The following is a 10,621-nucleotide window of genomic DNA, read 5'->3' on the forward strand; positions in this document are numbered from 1 at the left end:
CGGAAACTTCATGTCCCTATTCTTCACTGTAGCTCAGGATGCTATACAAGCAGCAATCAGCAATACTTAGACTCATATTTTGTGAGATTCCCATGCATACATAACTAACTGTCTGGACAGATACTGGGCAAAGCAGTTCAAGCTGTCACTGGGAACACCTGCACCCTATACCACAGCACTGGTCACTGCAGTTCCAAGAACTCGGGTCCTACCACCCACAGGGGAGACCCAGAGGGAATTTTAAGCTCCAGGCTGTTAATAAGCACTTAGGGAGTGGGCCAGAAGGTTCCCAATCCTCCCAACCTCCACCTCCCTGTCACTCTTTCAAAGAAATCTTAAAAAAGAAAATTTTAAATGTACTACAAATATCAAGATCAAAGGTGTGGGTAGTCTCTGTCATGCAACAATTTGGGCAGTGATCCAGTCAATGGGAGATCTCTCCCACCCTCTTTATAACTCCGTCTTTCAAGTAAGTGAAAAGCAGCCACCGTAGTGCCAGCATCATGTTTGGCTTCCAAACCAGCTCCCAGCTAGTGTACCTGGGAAAGCATGGGGGGAGACTGGGTCCTGAAGACTCGAAAGAAGCTCCTAGCTCAGATTTGGACCAGCCAAGCTCTGGCCATCACAGCCATTTGCAGATGAAATATCTCTGTACTTCTGCGTTCCAAATAAATCAATCTTTCAAAAAGTAAAGGCGGCCCCTGCCTTTATTTTCTAACACATTCAAGCAGTAAAATGGTATTTTAAAATTTAACACATAATGTACAACCTTGTAACTGCCAAGTGGTATGCACTACTGCTAGAGACTAGAGTCCTGCCATGTACTGAACTGTGTCAAAACCAGCAATGTACTACTAGCACATGGAGGTAAGTTCTCTGAGAATTAAACACATTTAGAAAAGGTCCCAAGAGGTGGGGTCTTATAATAAGAGACCGCTGTTTCTTCTGAATAAGGATACAGCAGGAAAGCAGACCCACCAAAAGAGAGAGAGAGAGAGAGAGAGAGGGAGGGAGAGATTAGCTTGAACCCTGACTTTGGAGTTTGTAGGCTTCCAAAATCTAAGAAAGGTAAGTATATTTCTGCCTCAGTCACAACGCAGATGGCATTTTGTCACAGAACCTGGAGCAGACTAAAACAAATTACAAAAACGTGATTCCCACACAGGTTACACAAGTTCTGAAATAAACATTTCTATACAGAGGGCCTATACGGCAGCCTAGTGGTACCTGCATCCCATGTGAGCAGTAGTTCTAGTGTCAACTGCTCTACATCTTACCCAGCTCCCTGCTAATGGTCCAGGAAAGCAGCAGAGGAAGGCCCAAAGCCTTGGGGACCCTCGCCCACATGGGAGATTCCAGCTTTGGACCAACCCAGCTCTGGCTGTGTACCAGAGACAGAAAAACTGGTCTCTCTTTGTTAATTCTTTTGTAATCCTTTCAAGTAAAATAAATATTTTTTTAAAACTTATGTTACAAATTTGAAGATCACACAGTTGTCTGCAGACAAGTGATTTCACAAAAAATTAACAATAGTGATGTTTAGTTGCTCTTAGAAGTATTCAAACATCAATTTGCAGCTGTAAAAACTGAAAGGGGGGGCAAATATTTCCTGCAGCAATAAAAACATGCCATGTGATGCCAGCAACCACACTGGAGCGCCTGGATTTGAGTCCTGGCTCAGCTTTCAGTTACAGCTTTCAGCTACTGTTCCAGGAGGAAGCCAGCGCCTGCTTAAGTACTTGAGTCCCTGTGGCCCTTTTAGGAAGCCTAGACCGAGTTCTAGGTTCTTGGTATCAGCAGGTTCGGCTCCAGCTGACTGGGTATGAGAGCATTTGAACCAGCAGATGGTAGACACTACCCATCTTCCTCTGTAGGTCTGTCTGTCTTTCTCTCTCACACACAAACACACACACAGTGTCAATCTTTCTGCCTTTCAAATTGTAAAAAACAGAAAAACTGGATAACATCATAATCGGTAATAAGATGTGATAATTAAGTATTATTTTAACCTCGTGAATTTACTATTAATGCATTGCCCATCTTCAAAGATTTCGAATATAACAGCAAAACTAAAATGATTTTAAATGTTAATTTAACTTTCTGAAATGAAACAAAAAAACTCAAAATCTTGGTATAGGATTAGTATATTGTTATACTGATTATTACAACATACAAATATATATGAAAATGTCAGGAATAAAGAAGCTCTAGTTGGAAAAGGTCAAATAATTTTTGTATGCAAATAATTAGTCACCCACTAAGGTATTACTCACCGAGCTAACTTCACAGGGTTGTATGGCTGCCTGTAAAAGCAAAGCTATTAGGTTCTTCATTTTTCATATCATAAAAATCATCAAGTGAAATCATTTCATTCTAATATCCATTTGTGTGCAATTAGTGCAGGCTCAACTTGATCCCTTTTTTAATTAACAAAATAAGATGCTAAAAGCATATTTTGCCAAATCCCTTTATAACCACATTTCTCTGAGCAGCAAATAAATTAAACGATGGATCTCATTTTTTATAGTTAGCTTCTAACCAATTTTAGCACTGGTTTTTCATAGGCTGACACAATGCCATGTTTCAGTTGCATAAGACTCTGATGAAAACGTTTAAATAAAAGCAACTTTCACTTAAATTTTAAAATATTATAGAATTATATATTATATATCCTATAGAATTACATATCATAAAGAGCTATATTTAGATCAGAGTTATCAAACTGCTTAAGCAAAATTTTTCAAATTGTGTTTTGAAAACACTGAAAATATTTTTCTGGAGCCCCAGAAAAATTCTTGCTTCTCACGACACAAACAATCTAAAACATTACACTCTGATTGATGTCAAGCATCCACTGACCATATTGTACTGGATCACTTTTAGGCCCCTAGAGTTCATACAAAGCCTGGCACTATCTCACATACTTTGGGGGCTTCACCATGCTTTGTTTACGTCCCAAACACATTCTGTGTGTACTACTATATGCCATTACATAACAGAAGGTGGGAAACATTTAAAAAATACTGCAGCGCTACCAGCCATTTAGCATGCTGAGTTCCCACAGTTGCTTAGTGGGTGTTCTGAAAACTAGGCCATATTTCTAGTATTAAGAATTCCAAATCACTACTTCCAAAGTACAGAAATAAACTCTTCAAGATTAAAGCACAAAGCCTCACTATTTTAAGTTGCCTAGTTTGTAAGCATGCCATTGAGTTTGATGCGCAATTAACACATGCGAGATAAACCAACTTTCATTGTAGCAACAAAATAACTCTTCCACCAACTCTTCCAGAGTGCTAGATTTCAACACAATACTAAGATAAACTGCAATTTATCTGAACTAGACCTAAGATCTCCAGTGAAATTCTGAATTTTTTTATAACCTATTTCAGGTCATTCCACATGTTAGCCACTATGTCCTTCTAACAAGGAAGTAATTGTAATCTCCAACCTAACTTTTCCAATCAGGGTGGCCAGAGAATACGGCTTGTTCTCTTTGACAGAATAAAGTTACAGATACGTTTATGCTACTGTATCACATCATTGCAAGAGGTTATTTATTTATACAAAACTGATCAAGAAAAACTTCAGTTACTCCATTAAACCTATTTCATAATGAAGTAAACAAACTCGTGGTAAGTATATAACTTACATAAATTACAAGACAATATAGTACCATAATGCATTGATTCAAAACTATCAGGCAATTATTTGCGTCAATTTATTTTGAAAGTAAGTTTTAGTGCCTCCTTTGTTCATCTCATTAAGTCCATCTTTCCTGTAACAGAAGTTTAACACATCAAGCTTAAATTTTATCATTTTGGATACAATTCGACAGGAAGCACAGTGTGTCTTCATCTGTCATCTCGTATTTTACTAGCCTACAGTCACCTCTTCTTCACAGCCCTAGATCATACTGGCATGCTTTATTTTTTAAGTTTTATTTATTTTTATTGCAAAGCAGATTTTACATGGAGGACAGACAGTTTTCCTGCTCTGCTTCACTCCACAAATGGCCTCTATACCATTACAACAGAAAGAGCTGAGCCAGTTTGAAGCCAGGAGCTTCTTCTGAGTGCCCCACATGGGTGTAGGGTCCCAAGGCTTTAGGCCATCCTCAAGTGTTTTCTTAGGCCATAAACAGAAAGCTGAATGGAAGTGATGCAGCCAGGACACAAGCCAGTGCCCACGTGAGATACCAGTGCCACATGGTGGAGGATTAGCCTGCCAATACACCAGCCCCACTGCTATACTCTTTATAAAATAAACTAAATCCTGAAAAATTCTGTGGAGCCATATCACAGTAAGTTGCTATGGATTATTTTTAATTGTGTTGCTGCCATCTGCTTTTTAGCTGTTCTTTATTCCCTCTGCTCTTATGCCCTGTAGGAGTAATTCCAGTCCTTTCAAAAATCAGCTAACAATTTTTTCTTAAATTGTACATTACAGGAGAGTAATAAAAGCTGAATAAGCTCCACAGGCTTTAAGAGCACAAAGAATGTGCTTAGGAACAAGAATGTCATGATGTCTGTCCATCTTGGTCTTTGTCTGTTTTGGGATCCGGGCTACTAATTTAAAACTAATTTTCTATTAGAAATCAAAAGATGTGGATATTGAATACTGAAACATAGTAGTAAGCAAAGCAGTCATATTTAACATCCTCCATGCAGCTTACAGTGCTGCAAAAACGCCAAAACAAAACAAAACAAAACAAAACACTAAACACATCACTGCAAAATGTGCTGTGAAAGAGGAAGTACAGGTGCTGAGAAACTTTTAATCAGAGGAACTTCACCAGAGACTAAAAAGTCTGCAGAGGACATGATGTTTAAAAGAATTTTTCCAAATTTTCAATAATGAAAACAACTACAAGAAAGATCAAAACCAACACCCCCCCCAACACACACTCACAAAAAGCTACACAAGATAATATTTAAGATGAATTTTTTTTTTAATGGGAAGCTTTAGCACTTTGGGAGAAATGGAGTTTATAGAACGTCAAAATGGGTCTCAACGTGCCCTTTAATAAATACTAAATCACACCATATGGAAAACAACTCCAGTGTTAACTTTACAGAAGAATTTTTTTTATCATTTAAGAATGTGCAGAGCCGCCTCTCAGGACACCTGCTGACCACACAGTCTGACTTTCCTAGACAACCGACAATGTCTAGGATAGAAAGATGGCTTGCATCCCCAAATGGAGCCTAGGTTCTCTAACCTTTGCGCTTCTACCCTCCACCTATCCTGTTCAACCCTTAATAGTTAGTTCAGGTTCTTCCTTCCAGCAGGCACTGCCAGGTACAAAAGTTTTCTGAGCCTTAATTCATCTGACTCTGCTAGTGTATATTACTGATAAAGTACTTGTCATACAATGCAACACTTAACTACTGACTTGTCCAATTCATGCAGCAAACTAAATTTATACAAAGCTACAAACATAGTATATGTATCCCTATAACCTTAGGTCCTGGGACACACGTGACATCCAATAGTTCTGCATCATTAGTGAATATCAAACGAAAACACAGAGTCAAAAAGAAAAAAGTTTGCTGAAAAGAATTTCAAATTATTTGAAAGTCTGCTTTTAGCAAAAAAAAAAAAAAAAAGGTGTCATATAACACAAAACTGGAAACTGAAGAAATCAGAATTTAACTGATAAAAATAATTTCGGATTCTAAATATCGCCTTTCTCAGAACAAGCCAATTTGATTTGTCTGAGATCAGAAAAGTTAAAAGAAAAAAGAATTATCTTTGTCAGCTATGCAATTATTTAATTAAAATGATAGGAGTTTAAATGATAGTTTAAAAAATATTTAAACATAGGGTCTTCACATGCTAAAATCACTTATGAAAGTATTTTAGGCTCATTTCACAAAGGGACCAATTTTGCCTTCATTAAAGATCTGTAACGCCCTGACCACAAGCAGTGTGTCTATCCCCTTACCTTTACACAATATGAACTACATGTTGCAATCAGCTGCAATCATAAAGGAAAGTGAAATGAAATATACAAATGTGAAATCTAGTAAGTTTTCTTTTAAATTTTGACCATGAGAGCTGCATACTTTCTCAAGAAGCACACACAGTTCCAAACATCTCCAAAGCTTCGCAGCCTTTTGTAATAACAACACTGCTCTCATTGGCTTGCATTTTGGTAAACAAAACTGCCATGCTAAAAAGCTAGGAACCAGGTGAAACCCCAAACAGCATCAGAATCAACATTTATTTTAAAATAATGCAATTACGTATTCTGGAACACAAAACAGTTTCTCTCATTTATACAGGATGCTTTCAACCTGCTTGATTAGCAAGCACATCTCAGAATGTTCTGTAACATACCAAGTTCAAGTTCAAGCACACCATCCAGTATCTGCAACACAGAATTTTTCTGATGTTAAAAGTCAGCTCAGAAATAAAACTAAAAGCACACAAAATTTGGTGCCAACACTGTAACACAGCAGGATAAGCTGCAGCCTATAAAACTGTATTCCATATGAGCACTACTTTAAGCCCCAACTTCTGAACCAGCTCCGTGGGAAAGCAGTGGAAGAGGCTCCTTAGTGCTTGGGCTCTGGAAACCCAATGGGAGACACTGACTGTGGTCTGGGCCAGCCCAAACCCTTGTGACTATTTGGGGAATGAACCAATGGGAGTGTCTCCCTAACTCTCCCTTATTTTCTTTAAATAGATATATATTAACAAAATATTTCCCTGAGAAAGTCTATAAGGCACCAACTTTAATGCAGTATAACATGCAAATAAAACAAAATTAAGATTAAGCAATTCTAAAATTGAAAAATTTAGGGCCCAGCGAGATACTGTAGTGGTTAAGGTCCTCGCCTTGAACCCATCAGGATCCCATATGGACGCAGGTTCTAATCGCAGTGGCCCTGCTTCCTATCCAGCTCCCTGCTTGTGGCCTGGGAAAGCAGTCACGGACGGCCCAAAGCCATGTGGGAGACCTGGAAGAGATCCTGGCTCCCGGCCTCAGATTGGCTCAGCTCCAGCCATTGCAGTAACTTGGGGAGTGAACCATGGAACGGATGATCTTCCTCTCTGTCTCTCCTCCTCTGTATATCTGCCTTTCCAATAAAAATAAATAAATCTTTAAAAAAATTTTTTTAATTTAGCCTTAAATTATATATCTAAGACATAATATATAAGGCATGAAACATAAGTCTAACAATAAACAAAAATATCAATCAGTATTTATAGTAATCATTTTAAAATACATAAAAGTATTTTATCACACTACCACTAAATTATACTCGAGTTCTATCTAATTTATCTACAACAAAATATTTACCAATATCCTACTAGTATTGGTATAAAAATTGTTACATAAATATCTAAAAATATTTATACGAAATTTGTTCTCTTGATACTTTACAAACAAATAAGGATTTTACATCAAGTCCAAGCAATAAGCTTATGGACTTATGAATTAATTTCTTTGGCTGGTCCCTTTTTATCGCTTAGTGATTTTCTTTGTTCATTTTTGCTTTTGAGAAAACATTTTATGTCTTTTCATACATGCAAGACACATGAATGATACAATGATATATTCACTTCTAAAAATAAGTTCATTTAACTATCACCCTCCCAAAATTTCCATCCGAATATGTACAGTCAAAAAGTTTTTCTATTTAAATTCTTTCTTAAAAAAATCTAAACATTGCTTATTCACAGTTTAAAGAACACAAGACTTCCAGAAACATTGATTCACACATTGATAATCCAGCCTATTTTCAAAAACAACTGTAACTGAACCACCAGCATAGCAAAAACTTCCAATTTTAATCACACACCCACCCCAACACCTATGCAAGCCAACCCCCCCTCCGCCCCCTAAAAAGTGCCAGCGGTTCTACAGTAGCGGTTCCTGGGAGTAATCTGCGCAGGACTGGGCCTCTCTGTCTAGCATGGGCAAAGAGTCATCCCGCCTGCTCTCATCCCGCTCCCAGCCACCCCAGCCCGCTCCCAACCATCCCAGCCTGCTCCCAGCCTGCTCCCAGCCTGCTCCCAGCCCGCTCCCAGCCCGCTCCCAGCCATCCCAGCCCGCTCCCAGCCACCCCAGCCCGCTCCCAGCCCGCTCCCAACCATCCCAGCCCGCTCTCAGCCCGCTCCCAGCCCGCTCCCAGCCACAGAACAAACGGTTAGGTTTTAAAGTGTAACCGCAACACAAGTATCACAAGAATGTATGATTGTGGTATTCCCGCTCAAACACGAAATGTTTCAAATTTCCAACTGCTTTGTAGTCCACAAGAAGATGTTCCTTACTTGCTATAAATACCAAAAAAAAAAACCTGTCATTTTTCTGACACATTTTTTAAACTTAAAAACCAAAGAAATCCAAAAACCAACCTATACACAAACTATTTAAGTGTCCCTTAAAATAACTTGTAACCCATAACAATTTGTAACAAGAAACATTTAATACTTGGAAATTATATTAACAATGAGAGACCCGAAAACAAGCCAATTTAATCTAGCTGCTTAATTCACCAGGTAAAACACAGTGGCACATGTGAGCTTTCTGTTTAAGAACTTCAAAGTTAGTTTAGACAAAGCCTTTATTTTGGTCTATACTCTATCTTTCAAAATTTATTTATAATCAGATTAAAATGTTACTGTATAATTTATATCCAAGTAAAGAGCTATCATATTCAGTCCAAATTCCAAACGTGAAGCGTAGTTATTTACATTTTCCTAAAAATGTGTTGTCCCTGTCACTAAAAAAAAAAAAAAAAGCCAGCAATTTATATACTCAAGTTACAAAGGAAAGTTCCCTGAACAAGCACTTGAAACACAGAGTAACCCAGAGCTACCAGGGCCCTGGGAGTGTGAGGTCCCGCAGAATCAGCACACCATTACGACGCAGGCTTTAAAATTAAAACTACTTTCTGGTCCTGATGCTACATGTAGGTACAAAGCCTCCGTTACACCGGTGGGCCGTCGGCTACTGAAAAACCTCACACGAGATTTCCGACCCAGTAATCCCAGGCTGGAGAAGCAGTGTCTACCACAGCACACAGGTGTAAGCCTGGAGACTGCTGGGAGTTGGCACGCAGGAGGCACGCTAGCCACAGTCCACACCTGCAACCTAATTTTTGCTTCAGCATCCCTAGGGACTTCGAAAATATTTCTCGGGGTAGGTTGCAAAAGAATGCTTCCTCTTTTATTTTCATCTCCCCCATTATGATACAAAGCAAGAATGTATACATCTCTATCTACACAGGAAAACAATCTCCAAACGTTAAGAGCTAAAGCTTAAACATACACGCGTGCACGAACACACACACACACACACACACACACAGCATCTTCTTCCCAACTCTCCAATCGGTCTTCGTTCCACCTGTTTGTAAATGCACACTTGCACAACAAAACCCTTTGAGAGAGACACCGGGAGGGAGAGGCAGGCAGGCAAATTAATGCTCTGGAGTCATTATTCTTCCACCTAGGCCTGGGGGGGGAGGGGACAAAACAATGGATACTGAGGGGCTGGGGGGGTCGCCTCGGGCGTGGGGAGCTGGGGGCGGGGGAGCTGCAACACTTTTCCTCTAACCCCCACGGCTCTGGCGGCTCGGGTGCCAGCAGGTAGCTCAACCAGGCGGTCCTGAGTGGCTCCAACTCGTTTCACCGGGCAACACGCCCAAAGCCGCTTCACCACTCTTCGCCCAAGGGTCTGGGAGCGAAGGGGAGCGCGGCGGGGCGCAGTGGGTTTCGGGGAAGCGCGCGGGCAGAGACCCCACCCCGTCATCGTCGCCAGCCGCCGGCCCCCGGCCCACCAACGGGCACGGACCCCCGGCCAAGCCGGCCAAGCCGAGAGCCGGTGCCCCCGGCAGCCGAGAGCAGCGCCCGCCCGCCCGCGCCCGCGCCCGCGCCCTCGCCCCGCCGCTGTCCCGGCCGCCGCCGGCGCGCAAGGCCCGGCCCTGGCCGCTGTCAAGAGCCCGCCGCCCGCCTCGCTCCCGGCGCCCGGAGCTGCCGGCGACAGCACCCAGGAAAGCGGCGGCGGCGGCGGCGCCTCCCAGGGCCCCGGGCCCACGGGCCTCGCCCCGGCCCCGCGGGCTCGAGCCTGTCAGCGCGCGCCCCCCGACACACACACACACACACACACACACACACACACACACCTCACCCCCGCCCCCGACAACCAGTCCGACCGCCCGACCTCCAGGAAGCCCCGGCCCGCAGACACCCGCCGCCCCGCCGTACCGTCAGCAGCCCCGACTCCGCCATCCTCGGCGCTCGCCCTCCTTCCTCCTCCTCCGCCTCCGCCTCCTCCCAAGCGACGCTGCCCAACCGCCGCCCCCCGCCCGCCCCTCCCCCACTCGCCCCGCCCCGCCCCGGCCGCCCCTCCACACACGCTCGCCTCCTCCGCCCCGCCTCGCCCCTCCGGCGCGGGCTCGTCACTCGCTGGGCGAGCACGGGAGGCGGAGCCGGGGCTAGGGCAGCCGTCCAATCCGAGCGAGGCCTTGGCGCCAGCTTCCCTGTCTCCGCCCCTTTCCTTCCCTGCGCTCTCGACGCCGTCTCCCGCCCACAGGGCGCCGCTGGCTAGCCCAGCCACAGAGGAAAGCCTCCGGGAGGGTAGAGTGGCAACTCCCACCACTCCCTC

At 42.8% G+C, this 10,621-nt stretch overlaps 1 protein-coding gene across 1 annotated transcript in view; it reads right to left on the reverse strand.

The window, feature by feature from the left end:
- SHOC2 (SHOC2 leucine rich repeat scaffold protein) overlaps positions 1 to 10,274 on the reverse strand; it is a 67,350-nt gene extending 57,076 nt beyond the window's left edge. The window contains exon 1 of the mRNA XM_040992119.1: positions 10,222 to 10,274. The gene's annotated coding sequence lies outside the window, so the exon portion shown is untranslated. The remainder of the gene's footprint in view (positions 1 to 10,221) is intronic.
- Between the last annotated feature and the right edge of the window lie 347 nt (positions 10,275 to 10,621).

Source organism: Ochotona curzoniae, unplaced genomic scaffold (assembly GCF_017591425.1).
Source record: "Ochotona curzoniae isolate NIBS_2020 unplaced genomic scaffold, NIBS_Ocur_1.0 contig_66, whole genome shotgun sequence".
Taxonomy (NCBI): domain Eukaryota; kingdom Metazoa; phylum Chordata; class Mammalia; order Lagomorpha; family Ochotonidae; genus Ochotona; species Ochotona curzoniae.